General features: G+C 44.3%; 1 protein-coding gene across 3 annotated transcripts in view; it reads left to right on the top strand.

The window, feature by feature from the left end:
• The first annotated feature begins 6914 nt into the window (after window positions 1-6914).
• The window catches only part of Tiam2 (TIAM Rac1 associated GEF 2), a 117955-nt gene continuing 102647 nt past the window's right edge, over window positions 6915-22222 (top strand). Inside the window, exons 1-2 of one of the 3 annotated variants that reach the window (XM_078018846.1) lie at window positions 6915-7043; window positions 20963-21072. The gene's annotated coding sequence lies outside the window, so the exon portion shown is untranslated. Of the gene's footprint in view, window positions 7044-20962; window positions 21117-22222 lie in introns of those variants that run through there. The other 2 variants (XM_078018847.1, XM_078018845.1) reach the window with 2 other exon arrangements.

Genomic DNA, 22222 nt, shown 5'->3' with positions numbered 1-22222 from the left:
AGTAAAGGAGAGTGGCCCATCTGTCGGGATGCTGTAGGAGGTTCTCAAATTGGAAGGAAGGTTGGGCTTAATAGGTGACCTCTCTGATCTCTTTAGAAACTTGGATTCAATTATTCTGAGAATTAAACTTATTAGAAACCTTTCAGCATAAGCAGCTTCAGTCAGTAACGGAAAGTACTGTGAGCCAACTGAGAGGCTGCATATAAAGTGTTAAGTTACATTAAGATCCAGGCAGATTACTTGTACTTTCTTAACTGTTCCAGTGTAATCCTTCAAAAATGTTGTAAACAAATGTATCTAGTCTAGGATAGTATTTATAAGCCAGGGTTTTACAAGCATATTTTCTGAATGATTTTTTTCTACCAAAATTTTTATTTTAACTTATCGAAACTCATTTCTGTAGGTTTCTTTTTTACATACATATTTCTCATTTACTTAAAATACCACCAATTACTTATTATAAAGCCTTCTTTTAAATTTCAAAATTTAAGATGTTCTGCACTATCATTCATTATGAATTGTCAAAGTATATTTAATTTGGAGGGAATGGCCTACAGGGGAAAAAAACACAGTAAGGGAAAGCTTTCATGAAAAGTTTTAATTAAATCTTGATTTTTATGTCGCTTTATATTTGCTCATTCTTGCAAAAGTAATGGTTAAATTATTGGAGCTTGCTTGTATGTAATATAAGTTATAACTTTGTAAATATTTATGCCATAAAACCTCTCATTTCCATGACAATTGACTCCTTTAAGATATTTTTGCACATTTGATGTCTTAGAAACACATAGAAAAGCTTATGTTATGGAATTCAGATTTTTTTTATGGCCTTAAAGCAAGACATAACCATGTTAGTATTGTTTTTTGCGTTTTCTTAAAGTTGACTTTAACTGATTCTGAAGACATGTCCACTTTGCTTTTAAAAATGTCACAGATCTATTTTTTTCTCTTTATTTTGTTCTCATTTAAAACAGCCATTGAGTGCTTAGGAGCATCTTAATGATGGTATAGTACAGGTCCACCAAAGGGGTGCATAGCCGTTTACAGTGGTACATGTCTGTAATCTCCCCCACCCCCCAAAAAAGTGGTACATAATTTTAGGGCAAAGCGTTCCTGCAGAGGCCCTGTAGGCTCCCTGGCATTCCTTCCTGACAGAGGTGAGGCGGCAGAAGCAAAGCTACTAACATAGTGTATTTAGTTGTGCGTTTTGTTATGTTTAGGATTTGTGTAGATTTGTCTGCATCAACCCAAACTAAGTATTGAGTTTAAACTGGGCCCACTGGACTCTGCTTTCTTCAGCAGCATTTGAGAGAGATGCGTTTTCTAACACCCTGGAGTCACTGTGCACAGGCTTCATCTCAGGGAAAGTTTCAAAAGAAGAACAGAAGTTTGAGCTGTGAGACGCAGGTTCACAGCCCCTGTGGTGCAGGAGGCGGGCGCCAGTGGCCAGCACCAGTGCAGGGGCTTTGCAGTATCCCCTTGGTGCTGAAGAAGCAAAGGTTGCTGCTTAGCCGTCCTCTGAGACTGAAGCAGCCTGGAATGGGAATCACTCCCTGAGAAGGGCTGGGGAGCTTGCAGAAGAAATGCTTGATGGGCAGTGACCACATGTGGGGTGGTGTATTTTAAATAAAAGGATCAAATAGCTTCTGACACATAGACTTGGACTGCAGCCAACACGGTTCTTCCTTTCACGTTCACCATCACCACTACCACCACCACCACCGCTGTGAGCTTTCTACTCACTCGATTGCTTGTTTGTTCATGCATTTATTTAACCGGTGTGTACTGGGTATTTACCGTGTGCCAGACAATTTTTTAAGTAATGGACTTTTAACAGTTAATGATTTTAATAAGGACACTGATTTATGGAGTTTCCATTCTCAGCAAGGGCTTGTGTTGAACAGTTTATTATTTTACTCAATTCTTACAATAGCCCTGGGAGGCAGGTAATATTGCCTGCATTTTACCAGTTTAGAAACTAAGTCTCAAGAGAGGTGGTTGAGTCATCTTCTGTGTTGCTGTGACCAGTGTAGCTACAAGAACAACCTAGAGGAGGAAAAGTTTATTTTGGCCCATGGTCATCTTGATAACACAGCTTTGGGCCCAAGGTGAGGCAGAGTATCATGGTGGAAGGGTGTGGAGGAGGAAAGCAGCTCAGGTCATGGCAATCTGGAAGCACAGAGACAAAATATAAACCCCCAAGGCATACCTCCAGCGACTTATCTCCTCCAGCTACACCCTACAGATCTCCAGTTACCACCCAGTTAATCCATATTAGTGGATGAATCCACCAATTAGATCCCACCTCTCATTATCTAATCATTTCACCTCTGAACATTCTTGCCTTGTCTCACACATGAAATCTTGGTGGATATATCGTATCTAGACCATAACAGCCACCAAGTAACATATACAGAGGCAGAAAGCAATCAACGGAGGCAGGCCTAAGGAACTCTACTGTCCAGGCCTGGGGGTTCGGCTTGCTTCCTGGGGATAATGACTGAGTAGCAAATGGACTGCATGTGTCAACTGTGCATTGGTGAGTTTTTAAAAATAGTTATTTTTTAATTATAGGTGGACACAATATCTTTATTTTATGTGGCGCTGAGGATCGAACCCAGTGCCTCACGCATGCTAGGCGAGCGCTCTACCTCTGAGCCACAATCCCAGCCCTGCATTTGTGAGTTTTTAGGATCCACCTGGGAGGTAAGCCTTCAGACCATGCCAGGTTTAGACAGAAGGACCAGCTGTGCATGCAACTGATGTATTCTCTGGGATAACTTGGAAGATTTTGGTTTCAGAAACACACCTGTTAGGTTTTGGGGTATGGGGGTCACCTTCTCAAGAAATACGTCTGAAGCTGTCAGCATCCTCATGTGAATACATCATATGCATCATTTTCTTCTCCTAGTGCCCTTATCCAGAACATTTTTGCAACCGTGTCTCCAGTTCTCTCTCTCAGCCCACTCTGTTTGATGGATTGCTTTTGCATGGAGAGCACAAGGTTCTTCCATCTCTTTTGCTCAAGGGGGTAACTGCTTCACAGGTTGATGCTGACAGGTGTGAGCCATTATTTGATCATTTGCATTTTTGTTTGGTAAAAGTAATTTATATTTTTAATCTTTATTTACTGTTATTATTTTGTTCTCATTTTTTTAACCATAAATTGACTATAGACTAACAATAAGGAAAGATGCTTGGTGAGATGTTCTTTCAGTAGTGTTCTTTTTGACCTTAAAGGTGGAGTAAAAGGGTGGATTCTTGAGTTTTAAGCAAAGAGGTTATTTCTGACAGCTCACATTGCTTCTAAGATTGTCTTTTTGGACTGGGATATGACTCAGTGGAAGAGCACTTGCTGAGCATGCATGAGGCCCTGGTTCCATGCCCACCATGCCCCCCCCCCAAAATTGTCTTTTTATGTCAGATTTTCTTTATTTATAGATTATTAGTGCATTTATTTATATTTTTATTTGTGATAAACACTATTATTGATCCCACTTTATGATGAAGAAAATGGGTTTCAGAAAAAATAAAGGTACTTTGGATAAGGTAGCGGGGAGTGAAGGGAGGGGGTCAGGGGTAGGAAGTTTTGTTGAATGAATTGGACATTATTACTCTATGCACATATTTGATTACATAATGGGTGTGATTCTACATCATGTACAATCTGAAGAATGGGAAGTTATACTTCATTTATGAATGATGTGTCAAAATGCATTCTACTTGCCATATATAACTTATAAGAAAAATTTAAAAAAGGAAAAAAAAAAAAAAAAGAAAATGGGTTTCAGACAGCATTGAAGTTACCATGAGATCAGTTCCTGGTCCCGGTACACTGGTTTTGAAATCTGAGATGTTTCTACAGCATGTCTCACACATGAAATCTTGGTGGATATCTCATATCTAGACCATAACAGACACCAAGTAACATATACAGAGTTATGTTATTTTTTTTTTATTAATTATGTGATGGTGGTCCTGAACAAAAAGTTTTTTGTATGTGGTGCTGAGGATTGAACCCAGGGCCTCACGTATGCTAGGTGAGCTTTGTACCACTGAACTACTTCCCTAGTCTTCAGATATTTTTTTAAAAAATTCTGAAGGTATTCCTAAGCCATAATTTATCATTTTATATCCTCCAGCTCTTCTCTGGATAGACACGGAAACTCTCGGGAGCATGCCTTTATGAACACGTGCTTACACACTCACTGTAGGATAATTCTGTCTTTAAGAATTATCTGCTCAGTCTTGAGGAGGTATAGAGTAAAACCAGGTGTTATGATTGGCCAATTGTGGGATGCACCTGTGTGTACGCATGCCATTTCTCCAACCTATTATTAAGGAAATTTGCAAAAGTACAAAAAAAAAATTGTACAGGGAACACTCATCATAACCACCACTTAAATTCTATAATTGTTAACACTTTGCTATACTCGCTTCTAACTGTGCCATTTTGTATTGAATGCTTCAAAATTGAACACTTCCTAAGTAGTAATTTACATGTTTCTCAGATCTTTGCCAAGGAATTTAATTTTAGATGCTTGTTAACACATATGTCCTGCTATCTCAGAATAAAGCATTAAAAAGATCAAGTCTAGTTTTATGATTTGAAAGTATGCTGGTTTTTGGAGTTGTAGGATGGAGAACTAAATTGAGTATTTTATGTAGTTGGGCAAAGTCTAAAGAATTTGAAAAACCTTTTTGCATAGTTTGAATCCCCAAGTGACTTTAAAAATTCACAGAAGTAAATTATTTGGGTGACCTCAGTAATAAAAAATAGACCAGATAAATGAAAATCCATTTGAAATGTCTGAAGAATGTTGGAAGTAGTTCATTCTTACAAAAGATTTTTAGCACAGAGAGATCTACATATAACATGTATGAAAAGACCAGAGTTGTCTCATGAAAATCTATAAGCAGCAATAGAGCACGGACATCCAAGTATGTTTCTTCTGAAATATTTTTCAACCTTAGAAATATAATCAATTTAAATTTTTCTTCCTTCTTGTATTATCTTTTCCTATTCATATTTAGAAGTCCTTCCCTGTCTCAAAGTTATGTGGAAAGCTTCTTTTACGCTAGCTGATATTTTATTTTACTTTTTTTTTTTCCTTAACAAAAATGACACTGTTGATCTAAAGGAACAGGAGCTCAGTGACTTAGCAGAATTCTTATGACTTCCGTATTTACCCAGAGTATTTTGTTAATAAACATACATGTCTGGTTAACATTTGGGGAATTCCCACATTTTATGTTATGAGACTTGGTTTCCATAGCAACCTTCTGACTTCAGTCCCAGGGCTTGTGGTCACTGGGGTGGTACATCCTTGCTCTGCCGCCTGCAGCTGACCAGCTCTCTGACCTCGGGCATTCACATAAGGGCTCAGTTTCTATATCTGTAATGGGAGGGGGTTAGAATAGGGAACTTATCAAGTTTATTCCATGAGCGCTAGAAATTCCTTGGTTCTATGTTCTAAATGTGAACACACAACCAAGGAATTTAGACTAAATCTTATGACTATTAGACTGATTATTTTATTTAATGGCTTTTATTTGGTAGTTAGGATTAGAAAACATCCCTTCAAGCATGTATTAACTAATATATGGAAAAAAGTCCAGTTTTTTCTACCATACGTCTGTATGGTAGATGTATACGTGTGTCTGTAAAGATACATTTTCATACAGGGAAGGAGTTAACTTATCCGTCTTTAGTATAATGTGGTCTTTCATATGAAATAACAATTTTGCCTATTTCATATGTAGCTCCATTTACTGTTTTAAAATAATGAAAATATTTGCTTACCAAGCTCTCCTTATGTGTTTATCCAGAACAACTATGTCTCTGCTCACTTAGAATATGCATATCTTGAAAACTTTTGATTAAACTGTTTTCTGTAGAATATAACTTCAAAAATTTTAGAACAGGGCATGGTGGCACATGCCTGAAATCCCAGTGTCCGGGGGGCTGAGGTAAGAAAATCACCCTGGGCAACAAAGTGATACCTTGTCTCAAAATCAAAAGGGTTGGGTATGTAGCTCAAAGGTAGAATACCCCTGTGTTCAATCCCTGCTGCTTCAGAACAAACACAAAAATATAAAGCCCCCCACAGATGTGCTCTGTTTTTTCATTCAGCAATGGCACCCCCCCAAAAAAATATATAAAATTATCTGAACATGTTGCTTTAACTTTCAGGTATATGTTTTATATTTAAGGTGTTTTTTCAAAAGATACAGTAAGACTTAAAAACAGTCCGAGATTCTGGTGAATAACTTTAATTTACTGTAATTTAATCCTTATTCTTAGAAAAATTTTGAGTAAAATAGGCACTTAATAAAATAAGGTAACAAGGACTTTGAATGTAAGAGGACACTGTAGTTCAGCTAAGTTAAAAATGAAATAACTCCATGCGGGGAGTGTGTACCGGCTATTTTGCAAATCATTAAATAACTTCAGGGTTGCTCCGGAGGCAGGTTTTTTATGAGCATGACATTCCAGCTGTGGTTTTGGGGGCAGAATGTTTACTACCACCCCAAACACACGGGTGGTAGGTGTGTGTTTCTACTGCTAAAGGGCTTAAAAAAGAAGCTGAGTCTCCCTTCAAGTGAGTCAACCTTTATTCAGCAAACCCTGGGCCGGTTCCTAGGGAACTTTGGTGGTCACCCTGGAATGCAGGCCCACACCAGCCCAGTCCTGGGCAAGCGCAGCGTCGCTGGCCTGATGGCAGGCTGTCCCGGCTAATCGCTCCAGGCAGCCCGTGGAAAACCACTTTCTGGTTCAGTCTGCCTCATACTGTTCCACCAATGGAAAAAATTGAACATGATGAGGGTGTGTAGCTAGCAGACAAAAATACATCAGCATTGCCCAGGATCCGTTTTTAGCTCTTAACGGCTGAGCATTGAAGTGTTAGACGCTGCTTCCTGGCTCTCCACGGGCAGGGGCAGGAGAGTCCGGGGATGTGAATGTGGATTCCAGCTCCGAGGAACTTTTTCTGTTAACCCAGAGACCCTGAGGAAAACTGGCTGCATCCAAAGTTTGGGCAAAGGTAAGCTTAGACGTGTTTATTTTCCTGCTCCTGGAACTGAGACTTGATTTTATATGTGAGTCCTTTGGCAACATCGCCTCCTGTGCCGACTTATCCTTGTTTTACGTTATTCTGTGCTGAAGCTGCCCACGTTGTTGTGCAGAAGAGAGTCACCATCCATGAACTGGAGTGTCTATATGCTTTCAAACGCCTCATGGTGAATTTTTTTGTGGTTTCCTGCCACATTTTATGAATTAAAAATTCTCCAAAAGCCGATTCTGTGGATTTCTTTTTCTTGATGTCTCAAGGAATCATGATCACTCCTGTAAGATCATGGTAAAGCATTAATGACAGCTACTCCGGCTTTACCGGTCAGTTCCTTCAGGATGAATGGAAAATTTAAGTATGTCAGATTTTTTTTTTATATAGATTCTTGATTAATATGTAATTCCATCGGGACTTAAATTTTTAGCTGTGTGAGTTCTTTGGCTTAAGAGTTTTCAGATTTCTAGTTTGGAGTTCACTGTTCGGTACCGTTTGTTCTTAAATTGTGTCTCGGACTTTCTGAGGGAGAAGGATCCCTGGTCATCTGCAGGGTGGGAGTACCTGGTTCCAGTGGAGTGACGGACCGCACTGCCATCAGGCAGAGCTGCCCATTCATCAGGCGCGGGACACGGGCAGCATAGCGCGGGTGCTGAACTGCGGGGACAGAGGAGCCCTGACTTCCCTGAGCTGCTTCCTGGGCTTCACATTAATTTGGCCCAGCATGTAATTCTCAGAAAATTGGTAGGTGGAGAGACAGAAATAGGAAGCTTTATTGAAGTCACTGTGACTCGGAGGTTATTTATAGGTTTTCTGGAAAGTGAGGATATAGCTGCTGGGGTTTCCTGACCCGCGGCAGCGCCTCCCTGTGGTTTGCATCACACTTAGGGACCCTGAACTGGGACACTTAGGCTCAGTGTAATGGCTGTGTGAGTTGTTCTCGTGTGGGCAGCGTGGTGGGTCCCTTTTCAGCTGCAGGAGGGCTGTCTTCTCCCGTGCATGTGATCTCTCTCTCTCTCTCCTTCCCTTCAGTTCCTTTAAAAAAAAAAAAAAGTCTCCTTGGGATAGAGGAACTGAGTGTGGTCTGGGTGAGTTGGAATTAATAGACACTTTGTCACTTTTTATTGATGAGCTTCCTTTTAATCTAAGAAGTGCTGCTCTGACAGAGCCAGTGAATACTCGGAGGAGGAGCAGAGTGGAGGCCCAGCTCCGTCTCCAGTGAGATTAACACTGTCACTGACTTTGATTTTTACCAGAGCTTGCACACAGAAGCGGCCTCTGTTGAAGGACCTGAAGACCCAAGTCCGCACCACCAGGCCGTGAACAGTGTTGTGAATACTCACAGATAACACCTCCTGTCTCTGTCTCCGTGCAGAGGGCGCAGCTTGCAAAGGTCCTCTCAGGCCAGGCCCATGGGAAGGGGGTCTGGAAGTGCAAGATAAGGGTTAGGGTCCTTGAGAAGAGATCATCCTCCCAACGTGGTTCCTCACCCATGAAGTAAGACAGATGATTCCGTCTTGGTGGTCTCAGCTTGCATTTGAGTAGAGACAGATTTCCTTGTGCAAAGTCAGTATGGAGCCTCTGCAAACTCCTCCCGCCAAAACTATTAGAAAGAAAACCCAGAGTTTGCGTTCCTTAAATATCTGCTGGGGTGCTTTACTAGTTCTGTTTGTGCCTCTAGGTTTGGTGTGCTTTATAAGGTTCACTTGTGTGATAGGAAGTCAGGTTAGTAAGATCTGTTAGCTCAACTGTTAGTTCCATAGAAAGGATTTTTTTTTTAATCTTTCAGAATGAGGTCTTTTTAGACTTTTGTAAGAGCAAGATTGCATTTTTCTTTTGAAACTTAATGTGTCTTAGGTAAAGACCGATGTAACGATGGCTTCATGATAAGAGGGGAGATAAATGTATGGAATTGAAAGAAATAGCAACAATATTGAAGATGGGGAAAAGTAATAATGATGATAGTAAATGTGAATTTCTAATGGTTGATATCTTTTTAAAAAATTATTCAGTCCTGTTTAAAACAGGCTAATAAGTGTTAGTATTTAACCACATCCTAGGAATATGTCATATAGTCTGTTGTCAGTTATAGTCTATAGTATTATACAGGCACAGAATCTTAGATCTGAAAATGGATCTTGGATAAGTTTTCAAATTGGAAAACTGCAAAGCCACAGAACTGAAATGATGTGTCCAAAATGACAGAGCTGGTTAGTCACCCAGATTCTGTATCCTGTTAGTCCTTTTCTTGTACCACTCTTAAATCGGGAATACCTCGGCACATCCCATCCTGATATGTCTTAGTAAATTGATAGAGATAGGGGTGTGCATACGTGTGTATGTGTGTATGCACACACATGAATGCACATGTATATTCACATGTGCATATATGTATATCCATTTCCCCTCCATTCTGCCCGCCCACCCGCCTGCTTTTCTCTCATGTTCGTTCATTTTACCAATCTTCTTATCAAGCCAGAGAGATTGGATGTTCTAATCAAAGGCAGGACTTTTGTTTTTTTTGGAGCCTAATGAATCTCAACCCTGTGCCCCCTCTGAGTAGCTAATGTTAGAGAGAATTTTAGGTTCACAGGAGTTACTCTAACCTAGTTGATTAGACAACTTTGATTCATCTGCCAGACTGTTCCTATTTGAGCCTTAGATTAAGAAGGTTTCTGCCCCCCCCCTTTTTTTGTATGTGGTCACTTTGCAATAGATTATTTAAATAGACTATTTAGGCTTTGTTCCGTACCTTACAAGAGACACTACAAAGTGGAGCAAAAAACCTAGCAGATAAGCTTGGCTTTGGTGCCAAGATAATGTAAGGTACTTTTAGAAAAATAAACTTTATGTAAAAAGTGGTAGACTAAGTTATGACTTACGGTCTAGGGAAGGACATGGTGGGCGGTACAGATGACCAGGTGCAGTTGACCAGGAAGTTCCCAGGACTTTGATACGGGCTCCCGCGTATCTGTAGAGTGAGCCTGCTCTGCACTCTGCTTCTGTCCCCAGCTGTGCCACATCGCTATGGCTGCAGAATTGTTGTAGCAGGACGCGGAGGAGGGTGAGGCAGGAGTTTGCAGGCGGGAGAGACAGAGCTGAGGTCCATGGGATCGAGATGGCGGGGAGGAAGTCTCCAGGGGAGAGAATGGAAGTGGACTGGTTTTCAGGCCCTCCATGGCCACCCCTGCCCACCACCTGGAAGTCCTCTACAGACAGGTGAGGGGACAGTCAGCAGTTTACCAAGGAAACTTGTGGCTGAAAGAAGAGGAGAATGAAGCGCTTCCTGGAAAGCGGGTAAAGTCAGGCCATTTTAAGTGGAGAGTTGGGTCATGGATGAGCCCAGGCAGCCAGATGGCCTACCTGTGGGACAGAGTAGCCATAGCTCTCGGTCCCTCCTTCCTCCCAGCCACCCCCCAGCAAAACTCCTTGAAGGAGCTGCTTCTTTGCATCTTGAGCTGCCTCGACCTCCTCCATCCTCTGCAGTCGGCCTTCCTCCACCCTCATGCTGTTTGCAAGTTCACCAGGAACTCCCACTTTGCAAATCTGCCCAGCCCGTGCTCCTTTCTCAGTCCTGGTAATTTGAATCAGAAGCTTCTGATACTTGCTCACAGTTTCCTCCCCGAAGCAGTTTTTTTCTGTTGGCTTCATGGGCAGCACACTCTCTTGCTTTCCTTTGAATTCAGTTGAGGGCTCCTTCTGTTGCTTCCCCCCTTCCCCATACCCCATTTCTTGGACATCCTAATGCTGGAATGCTCCAGGCCCTTCTGGGATGTCTGTCTTCCCCTTGTTTACTTATGGAAAGCTCATTCATTCTGTGGTTAAATGCCATCTCCACTGGCATATGCAGCAGATTCGGACCTCCAGCCCGCCTCGCTCCTGATTCCAGACTCAAGACCCAAATGTCCACTCAGTGATGTCACTTTAATGTTGACGGACTCCTCTAGTCAATTCCTTTATCTTCTGTTGGTCAGCTTTCCTTCTCTGTGACAAAATACCTGAGAAAATAAACTTTAAGGGAGGAAAGGTTTATTTGGTTCACAATTTCAGAGGTTTCAGTCCAGGGTTGGCTGGTTCTCTTGTTTGGGGGCCTAAGGACAGGCAGAGAGGGCACTGTGACAGGGAGCTCACAGAGGAGCAAAATGCATCTCGTGGGAGCTGGAGAGCAGAGACAGAAGGGACTGGGTCTCGGTCTTCCCTTTAAGGGACCCCCGCCCCCTCCGACCTGACTTCTTTCCAGCGGGCCTCTCCTCCTGAAGGGTCTACCACCTCCCAGAGGGGCCTCAGGCTGCAGACAAGCCCTTAGCACTTGGTGCTTTGGGGACATTAACTCAGTGGCTTACATGAGAGCCGTAGAGTTGGCCTGGAGGTTGCCCACCACTCACTGCTGTCCCTGGGGTCCTGTGGGGGTATCCAGAGTCAGTCCACTCTTCTCTCTCAGCCTCACCTGAGCCCTAAATGCCGCGTCTCTCCCCTGAATGACTGCAGTGGCCCCGCTGGTCTGCAGCCTCCACTTGCCCTGGCCATCTGGGTCCATGCAGCGGACACAGTGATCCTCCTGAAGATATGCCCCATTGTGAACCCTCTCTGTCACGACGTAATCTCAGCACAAAAGTCACGGTCCCAGGCGTCCTCCAGGCCGATTCCGGGCTCCTTGTCTCTCTGCGGCCTCCTCTGCTCTGCTTTCCCTTGCCCACTCTGCCACCCTGGCCTCCTGCCCACTCACCTCTGGTGGGGCCTGGGATGCTCTTTCCCTCGTGGTCTCCCTCCCTGTCACTGTTCCTGAGGCCTCTCCACTCCCTTTACGGAAATCAAGGCTCATTCTTCTGTCCCCGCCCTCTTGGCTTCCCCTCTCTCCATCTCTGTTTGGGCCCAAGAGCTCAGCACTTTCCAGTGTGTACTTTGTCTTCCCTGCTTGGGCCTCACGTCTCCCCACTGTCACATAAGCTCCATGTGAGCAGGGACAGGTCAGTTTGGCTTATTGCTGTGTCCCCTGGAGCTAGACTGAGGACCTGGTAGGGAGTAGTCATTCAGGAGTATTTATGGCAGTAATCGGCAAGAGCACATCCCACCTGGGAGCTGCGACCTAACTACAGCAACCCAATCTCAATGCTGAATGTCCTTGGATTCGTATAGTTCATCTCAAAAATAAAGAAATCTGTATTTTACTTGATGTATAGGTTTTATTAGGGAAGCAGGACTTAACTTACTTGGCATTAACTGAAATTGGAGCTTCAGGAAGATGCTCTGGGTTACCCCGGGTCCATGGCCATGTTCCCACAGCCTCTGAGAGGAATAGTTTGTGTCAGTTGGAGAGAATAAGGACTGCGGTGCTTACAGCATGAAGAAAACAGAATTCTCCCCCGTGCAATGTTCTCTATGAAGCAGTAGAATAGAATAGCCAGACTTAACCTTGAAGTTCCTTCGTTACCTTAAAGTGCCAGAGTTTGTTTCCTCTCCACCTCTCCTTCCCTGCTGTGGAAGCCCTCACTGCTTGGGAAAAAGACACCCCGAGAGAGACTCTCCCAGTGTTTTATTTGGAAAAGAGACATGGATCCGTCTTAACCGCTGATGTGAAAGGGGCGCCTTAAAGTTGAACTGAACTTCTTAAGAAAACAAGGAATCATGTCAGGTTTAAAAGATGCAGAATTTAAAATTATTTTGAGGGGCTGGGACCGTGGCTCAGAGGGAAAGCGCTTGCCTCGCATACATGACGCACTGGGTTCGATCCTCAGCACCACAGAAAGATAAAGATACTGTGTCCACCTGTAACTAAAAATAAATATTAAAAAAATATTTTGATGTCATGCATATATTAAACCATGATCTGACAGGTCCAGGTTTGCTTTCTGCCTTTACCCTGTTAATGATCTTGGTCAAATAATCAATTCATGGAGGTGAAGGTTCCCTTTTCTGTGGTAAAGGGATGACCACACAGACTGTTTGTGCTCTTGTGCCCTGTGAGGCTTGGCCCACAGCAGCATTCGGAATACGATTAAACCCTTTCCCCTTCTTCCATGCGTCTGTCTGCTTTGCATATAAAGATATTTTAAATCCCTATAAATTTTTTTAGCTAAAATCTTACCAAGTTTGTGAATAATCATTGAGTTAAGGAAAGTTTCAGCAATGCCTGGTTTATTCTTGCCTGAGGGAGGGCCCAAGGGCAGCTTAGGTTGTACCATGAAGACACAACCTTATAGAAGTGAACTCTCAGGTAGGGCAACACCTAGCTGAAGGAGAGTAGTCACACACTCACGAGGGTGGGGAAAGCACCTATTTAAAGGAGGGGAAAATGTGTGGTTGAGGCCTGTTCATTTTTTTCAACTTACATGGAACAGTGAAAGAGTCGGCCAAGAATAACTTGGTACAATCACCGTGGTATATTTTGGTCTTAGAATGTGATTGAGGCTCAGGAATACACTGTCTGCTTCCAATTTACCGAGGCGTGTGCCTTCTGTCTGGGGCCCCGGGTTGGTGAGAGCCGAGGCTGCAGCCGAGTTCCAGGCAGGGCCTTCCGTCTGGACAGAGCTCACCCTGTGCCTGAGCTTGCTCTCTGTGGAGTGGCTCAAGCTCATAAAAGTCAATCAAGAGAGGTTATTTAAAAGCCATGCTAACAGTTTTGAATCTCATGGTCATAAGTTACAAAATAAGAATCGTTGGTTCTGTTAGTCACCCAAACATGACAGATTCCCTAGAGACGGAGACGTTGGGCAAATTTTTGGATGAGAATTAAGGAGAGGTGAGAAAGACAGAGCAGGTGGGAAATGGTGGAAACATTCAACAACAACAACAAACCCAGCAAATCCATGCCCGGAAACGTATGGGATCAATAATCTCTAAGCAAAAAATAAGGACAATGTTTTATCTCTTACCAGGATTATTTTCACTTTAGATTATATGGATTCTGTTATCTTGCCTGAAATGGTGGTATTTTTTTTTTTTAAACCCCGAGCATCTTCAGTTTCCAAGATGGCTGGGCAGTAGCTGGGTCGCCCCATTTATTTGACCTTCCAAAAGCAGACCAGTAACGTTTGGGGGACACACTGTCTCACCCGCTCCCTGGTAAGCTCAGTGCTGGGGAGGTTGCCATGTGCTCCTGCGGATCCTCCAGGATGCGTTTCTAGTTTCTACTCTCACCCCACTTTGTGGGAGGGTCCTACCCTGTCCTGCTCACTCCACCCTATTTCTGGGCACCGTGGGTGTTCCAGGCCTAGTGGTGATGGGCGACCCCCCAGCTTCCCCTCCTTCTCAGCCTGGCCCCCCTGACCTCCTCCTCCTCTCTCCAATTTGTCCCCACCACCCTGGTCACCCTTCCCGGAACCAGCTAGGGCTTCCTCTGCTCTTCGCTGGGTGTTGACTCCGTCCTTTGTGGGTTCAGCTGGGAGCCCCATCCTTGCTGTCTGTAGCTGGAAGCCTCATCCTTGCTGTCTGCTCCTCTGGAACCCCGTCTTTCCTTTCTTCACCTGACAGATTCTCATTCACTGTTCACGTCCCAGTTATCTTCCCACTGGGCCATTCCCAACCTTCCTAGGAAGAACTGGAATGCCCGGGGGACGTTCCCCTTCAGTGGTAGAGGGCGACCATGGGAGGCCAGGGCCCCACTTGGCGCAGAACTGCGCTCTCCTGATGAATGGTCCCCTTCTTGTCTGGTGCTTCCCGTTTTAGCCAACGCGTTTGTTGTGGATGATGATTTTTTTTTTTTAATTATTTGAGACTCTTTGGAGCTTGGTTGCCCTCAGGTCTTATTAGAACGGACGTACTGTTCTGATGATAGTCCCCTGGAAGTTTCATAATCATTCATTGTTCTTTGAATTTTTGTTTTGCACCACGACTCTAGAAACGACGCTTTTCCTTCTCACTCCAGCATACGGGCAAACGCCCAAGCACTCGATTCAGTTTCGTAAGACAGTTTGATCCTATTGGGATGAACTCTGTGGCTTCCTGTTGTGTTTATTATACGCTCTCTGCTGCACTGTTCAAACTCTATCCTATCCTACCCAGTCCCATTAACTTCAAAATACTGGCAGCATCAATTTATTGAAGGAATTTCATGACCCCACATAGGACCACGACCCATAGTGTGATCAAGACTTTCATAAGTAATATTGCAGATGTGGAGGTCTCTTTTTTCTTTTCTTTCTTTCTTTTTTCTTTTCTTTTCTCTTTTTTTTTAACCAAACAGGTGTGGGTTCTGAGATCCTCGGGATGAACTGACTCACTGAGGGGATGATCTGTGCACAAAGCCAGGCCATTGTCTCTGTGGAATTTATCACTTTCCTCCTGTTGAACAGCAGCCAGCTGGTGAGGGCGGTCCTGCCCCTCAGACCCTCAGTGCTGCGACTGGCTCGTCCCTCCATCCTCACGGTGCCCGCCCAGGGAGGAGTCCTGCACCAAAAGAGGACCCGGGAGCGCCCCCCACCCCCCCACGGGTCTTGGGTTTGCAGCCTTTTAGCAGCAACTTGCTCTCTGCCAATCTGATAGTTAAGGATTCTTCTTCCTGGGCAGCATTCCCCTGGGGACCTCGTGACACAGAGCTGGCTCATGTCGTAAATGAGAAGTGAGCTCCTTCGAGTTTTGGTGTTGGGTTCATGCATCCAGGGTGGAGTTCATTGACTCGGGATGAAAGAAGCAGATTCTGGAAATATTTACTGTGTAAGTTTGGATCCTCGTTAGAGTCTTTTCTTTTAGGTCTATGTGTCCTTGTATTTTAGCATTTCTACATGCACAGTAGAACTGCGGGGCAGGCCTTCTCGGCCCCACCACTGTGGATGCCTTGGGCCAGATGCTTAATTTGCTGTGAGGAGCCCTGTGTGTTGCAGGATGTTGAACAGTGACCCTGGCCTCTCCCGACTAGGTGCCAGTGGGATGACGGCGGTGGTGACAACCCATAATATCTTCAGACAGGCCAAATGCCCTCTGTGAGGCAAAGTCACCTTAGTCGAGAATGTCTGCTTTAAGGTAACACCAGTGGTTCAGTAGGCACCAGGATATTTCCTCCTCCTCCTCTTTTTTTTATTTTTTATTTTTTGTGCAGTACTAGGGATTGAACCCAGGAGCCCTCTACTACCGAGTTACATCCCCACCCCCTTTTATACTGATTTTGAGACAGGATCTTGCAAAGTTGCTGAGGCTGGCCTCAAACTTGCGATCCTTCTGTCTTGGCCTTCCGAGGCACTGGGATTCCAGGCCTGTACCACTCTGCCCCATATTTACGACCGTGAGTATCTAGTAATGCAACTGAATGGGTTTTGTCCTTGTTTTCTTGATGTTTGACACCTCTCTTACAAGTTAGGTCGTTTTTTCGTACTGTACTACTTTGTGGGAATTAATTGTAATCAGACACATGCTGATAGTAGGATTTAGAAAATTCCACATTGATATATTTATAATATTTAGTGATTAATAGTTAATGGAAGATCTGCAGTGACAGTTATAATAAAATCCGATATCATAGTACACAAAGTTAGTTTTATAGCTAAAAATTAATAAAAGTACTGTGTTGCATTTCACAGTTTTTTTAGATGGTTCCACATACATTTGTATATTTGATTTTTAAAACATGAGGTGTGTAGGATGGATTTTTTTTTTTTTTAATCCTCAAGTTGCAGATGGAGAAAATGAAATCCAGATAGGGTCATTCTCCCACAGATTCACAGGCTATTCAAGAGGCAGAAGCTGATCTTAACCCAAGTTCTGGCAAAAACCAGCCTAGAATTCTGAGACTCTCCCCCACCAGCCCAAATAAAGGGAACCTGGAGATACTGTGATAGCCCATGATGGCCAGCCCATTTCTTATCTGGTTATTATCTCTGTGGAAGTCTTTGCCTTGGCAATGGTGGGGGTCCTGGTTTCAGTGTAAAAACCTCTCTGGAATTATGTGAAGCCTGTGGGTTTCCCTTGGAGGGTGAACTTGAGTTCCCTTACCCCATCTCACCCAGCCATAAATGTGCCTGGGGCAGTGGCCCTGCCAGGCCTCAGAGGGGCTTGCCCCACCCATCCACCCCTCCTCCACACTACCCTCTGCCCACCCTCTGCGTCCCTCTTGTTCTCTGTCTGGGCAGCCCAGAGGCAAAGCAGAGTCCAGTGGATTAGTTTTCCTGCTGCTAACAGTGCCCTCCCTGGAAGCAGAGGTGTTGGGACTCTGACGGTCAGCGTAGCCCTGTCTCAGGGCAAATGAAGACAAGGCAAATCTTGACCTTCCTCTCTGCACTTCAGTGGCTGAAGCACAGTGGCTGCTGGGATTGTGGTGGCACACTTGTTAAATCCGTCCACGCTGCTGGACATTTCTAGTGTGGAATTAATCATAACTTAAAAACCAAAAACCTTTCACCCTCGTGATTTTAACTTAAAAAGCTACATAGTGCTCTCATGTGAGTGGGGATTGGAGGGGAATGTAGAAAATTAAAAAAAATAGAGTTTTTTTTTTAAGGTTCATAGGATTGTGGCCAACTTAAAAAATTTCCGTATTTATTTTGATTATCCAATAAATGAAATTTGTATAAGATCATTTTCGAAGCATATCGTTTTGGGCAAGTACACACTTAGTGCCATCTTCTTTTTATCCGGGAGTGACTTCACTTGTATTACCTGCCAGCCGTGTCTGTCTTTAACAGGTGTTTTTGCTATTTTCAGGCACAAAGTCCTTTTTTTTTTTTTTTTAGTATTTCTTGTTTGTTTGTTTGTTTGTTTGTTTTAAGAGTTCACAGGAAATCTTTTCTTTTCTTTTTCTTTTGGTGGTGCTGGGGATTGATCCCAGAGCCTTGTGCCTGGGAGACGAGCACTCTGCCAACTGAGCTATATCCTCAGCCCCTCACAGGAAGTCTGTTGTCTTTATTTTCACCTCCCTGAATATCAACAAAACAGTGCTAAAGCTTGAATACCACTAAATTCCCTTAATAAAGGAGGTAGAGCCACAGATTGCTATTTCTTTCTTCCAGACAAAGATCGCGGCTGAAGCATGACAGATAAATATCTGTTAAATTGGTCAAACTCCTTGGGGACAATAATTACTTATTCTCCCTCAGGGGTTGTCCTTCCTGTCAACAGATTTCTCATAAATATTGGATAGATTCTTCCTGCTGCAGTTTGAAGCTATATTTCCCCACGGCCAGCACTGACCAGATCTGTTGAACAGCTGGTCAGCATTAGGCCTCTGAAAAGTGCGTGTTGGTAGTCACTCTGTCACTGCTAGATTGCTCTTCTCCAGGCTCTGTTGTTGTCACGGTGGACGGCCACGTGGGCTTTTGCACCAATTTGGCCCTGGCCGGTTGGGAGTTCCTGCTCTGCCTGTGTCCAGGTCATCTTCCAGCCTGTGAAGTCACTTTCCTGCAATTCAGCAGGTGTCTGTGGAGGGCTTCCCGTGGGCTTCTGTTTCAGGCCTCAAGTGGACAATGTTTCGTGAAGGATGGAGTACTTACTGAAAAGTCACATGAAACAAAAAACTAATGTAACAAGTGGTGAGATGCACTGAGGTCTTAACCTGCTGCTAGGGTGCAGACTTCCAGCTCGGAGCCCTCGTGTAGTTTTGAGTCCTGGCCTTCGTGTTTCCGGGAGCATCTGACAGTCCCTGGGCGTGGGGAGCTGGAGGCCAGCGGGGTGTGCACGCGCGTTGGCTTGGCAGGTCTGAACTTGGGAGAGGCCCGGAGGCCTGCCCCTTGAGGTCATGCCTAGACCTTGATGTTGAAGAAAGTAAACAGATGCAAAGGCTCCCTCTGGTCAGCCAGTTGTGAAGGTCTAGGAGGCGGTAGCTGGGAGCTTCTCTGGCCACTTTTAGCTCCCTCAATTTGGGGGGGGGAGAAGATTCATGGAGCAAAGACCAATCGTTCAGGTTTTGAACTTCAAAAGGTGGGATTCGTGCAGTCTAGTTGCAGTGTCAGAGTTAGGATCTGCAACCCCACGGCTGGTCCCTCTTTCTGTGGTGTAGAGTGCTGCCCACTATAAGGTACAGGCCAATCACAGAGCAGGCTCCCCTTCAGTGCATTAATTGGGTGCTGGCCTCAGTTCTAATAGGCTCTGATGAGCTATTGGATTTCCTGCTGGTGCTCGAGGGGAAAATCTATTTGACTTTTTTCTCCCCAATCTAAAATATATGGGATAAACTCAAGCAGGAGACTTGTCTTTGGCCCTATTAGAAGAACTTATTTCCAGGGCTGTTTCTTCCCTTCTTTTTTTTATTTTTTTATTTTTATTTTTTTTATTTACTGGTTGTTCAAAACATTACAAAGCTCTTGACATATCATATTTCATACATTAGATTTAAGTGGGTTATGAACTCCCATTTTTACCCCAAATACAGATTGCAGAATCACATCGGTTACACATCCACATTTTTACATAATGCCATATTAGTAACTGTTGTATTCTTCTCCTCTTAAAGTCACTGAACCCTCCAGTGTAGATGCACAATACCAACGAGCACAGGGAAGGATGTCACTCATCAGGGAAATGCAAACAGCAGTGGAATACTGCAGTGGGTATCACCACCACCCACGAGGGCACTGCTATCAGAAAAAACAAAAACCCAAACAAACTAAAATCCGAGATATTAACAGGTATTGGCAAGAATGAGGAGGAATTGGAGCCCTGCTGAACTGTCAGTAGGAATGTCAAATGGTACAGTGCTGCTGTCATAGAATGACCTGATGATCCAGCACTTTCACATCTGGGTATGTGTCCAAAAGAATCGAAAGCATGGTCTCAAAGCTGTCTTTGTCCACCCATGTAACAGCATCATTCACAATAGCCAGGAGGTGGATGCAGTCCAAGTGTCTGTTGGTGTAGGTGAATGGATGGATGGATGAATCGTGGTGAATACATACGGTGAAGTGTTTTTGGCCTTAACAAAGAGGCCATTCTGACACACGCTCTACAGGAATGAACCTCGAGGACATGGGTGTGTGAAATAAGCCAGTCAGACTGACAGACCTTGTGTGGTTCTATTACACGGGGAACTGGCGTTGTCAAATTCATAGAGAGCGGAAGTAGAACGGTGGGAACCAGTGGCTGGGGGCCAGTAGAGTGTGGGAAGCGGCTGTTCCGTGGGTGTAGAGCTCAGTTTTGCAAGAACAAAAGACCTCTGGAGGTGGATGGTGGCCACAGCAGCACAGCAGCACGAACCCACTGAGCACTACTGAACTGTACTCTTGACAAAGGGGTAAGATGGTGCATTTCATGTTAGGCACATTTCACCACAGTGACCAATTGCATCTAAAAAAGAACTGAATGGTCACTCCTGAGCCCTCACCATCCCGTGCTTTGTGTCTACAGACAAAATCTAGGATCTGTGTTGGCCACGGATGCTGCCAGATGCAGCCACCAACACAGCTCTTCTTTCTCCCCATCAGAAGCCCCTCTGTCCCCTCCAGGGCCAGCCTCCTAGCCCTACTAACGTGTTCTGGAGAAAAGCTTTGCATGTCATCCCTGAGGTCAACCTCTGTAAGGGGAGCTGTCTTGGCCAAGGGCTGGTCGCTGTGGTTTAACATTTGGGGTTTGTTTTTACTGCTTAGTGGAGTGGAGGACAATGAAGTGCTGTCCCGCCAGGGGGTGCCCCTGCAGTCCTGTCCACAGGAGTCTGAGGGTTGTTTTTCTGGAAGTGCTGACAGATGAGCCAGGCATGACTCACTCCAGCCTCACCTGCCCTCCCCTCAAACAAAGGCAGGCCTTTGACTGCAGACCAGGCATGGGCTTGATGGCCTTGACGAGATTGGATGGACAGTTCTGGCTTCTTTGCATCTTCCAGACAACCTTGCTGAATCCAGCAGTCCATAGACATTTATTATCTTGACAGCGATTCCAGACATGAGTTGCTTCTTCAGATAATCTACGTTAAACCTGTTTTTCCTTTCCGGGAGCTTGGTACACAGTGCTTGATGGAGTTTGTTCACGCTTCTCTTTTTCAGGATCTCTTCATGGACTCGCTTCCCGTGCTTGTTAAACGTGCCGCGTTGCTCCCAAGACCATGTAAAACCTGCTGACCTTTAATCTCCTCAGAGCAAGAACGAGGCCGCAGGTAACCCAGCTCTCCTGCGTGGGGCTCGTGTTGAGTGTGTAACTGTGAGTCATAGGTACACCTTCAATTATTTGGTCCAGTGATTTGAATTTAAAATGTTTGGCTTTGGGGGCTGGGGTGGTGGCTCAGTGGTAGAGTGTTTGCCTAGCACGCATGAGGCACTGGGTTCAATCCTCAGCACCACATGAAAATAAATAAATAAAATAAAGGTCTATTAACAACTGAAAAAATTTTTAAAAAAATGTTTGGCTTTGCCAGTCTACTTGGCTTCTGTTTTGTGGCTGTACGTTCTTATATATGAAATTGAAAACCTGAATTATTGGGAAAACTACCGGGAAGCGTCAGCTCCACCTTGACTCAAATAGCGACGGGCCGTTAGAATGGAAAGCGGGAAGTTTGGAGCAAATTTCACTTTGCATTTTGCCTTAGGATTAGCGTCCTTGAGCTAACGGGGACTGCATGGGGAGTTAAAAGACCCTAATACTTTTTTTCTGGTTGATGGCCACATTCTTATGAGCCAGCTTTAGACCTTTTCCCCTGTCCTTCTCTTTCTTTGTGGTGCTGGGAATGGAACCCCGGGGCTCTCACCTGCTAGGTAAGTGGCCTCCGCTGAGCCACATCCCAGGCCTTCCTCAAAGTGGGGATGCCTGAAGTCTTTAGAGATGCCCAGGGTGAGTTTTATTAAAATGTTTTTCTGTCCCTCTCTTGTTTTATTTTAGTCTTATTTATTTATTTATTTATTTATTTTGGATAATGGGAATTGAACCCGGGGTGCTCTACCTCTGAGCTACATCCCCAGCCCTTTTAGTTTTTATTTTCAGAGCTTCTTGCTAAGTTGCCCAGGCTGGCCTTGAACTTGAGATCCTTCCGCCCTCCTTCTGCCCTAGCCTCCTGAGAAGCTGGGATAATGAGGGGGGGGCTAGGTATGCAACCTGATTTTGGAGGACTAATCCTTTACTTGGGTGGTATTCCTAGCTTTGTGATCCATGAAGACTTTGCAGAGCCTGCTACGTGGGGTTGTGTTACCATAAATACAGGAGTTTTTGAGCAGTGACCTTTTTATACAACTGGCATCCGTATCTATGCCTTTTGCACCCATGAGTTCAGCCAGTGGCAGGGTGAATATATTTTTAAAAAAATTGCTTCTAGC

This window comes from Ictidomys tridecemlineatus, chromosome 8 (genome assembly GCF_052094955.1).
Source record: "Ictidomys tridecemlineatus isolate mIctTri1 chromosome 8, mIctTri1.hap1, whole genome shotgun sequence".
NCBI classification, from domain to species: Eukaryota; Metazoa; Chordata; class Mammalia; order Rodentia; family Sciuridae; genus Ictidomys; species Ictidomys tridecemlineatus.
The sequence above is the reverse complement of the archived record's forward strand: the minus strand, read 5'-3'. Positions and strand labels throughout refer to the sequence as shown.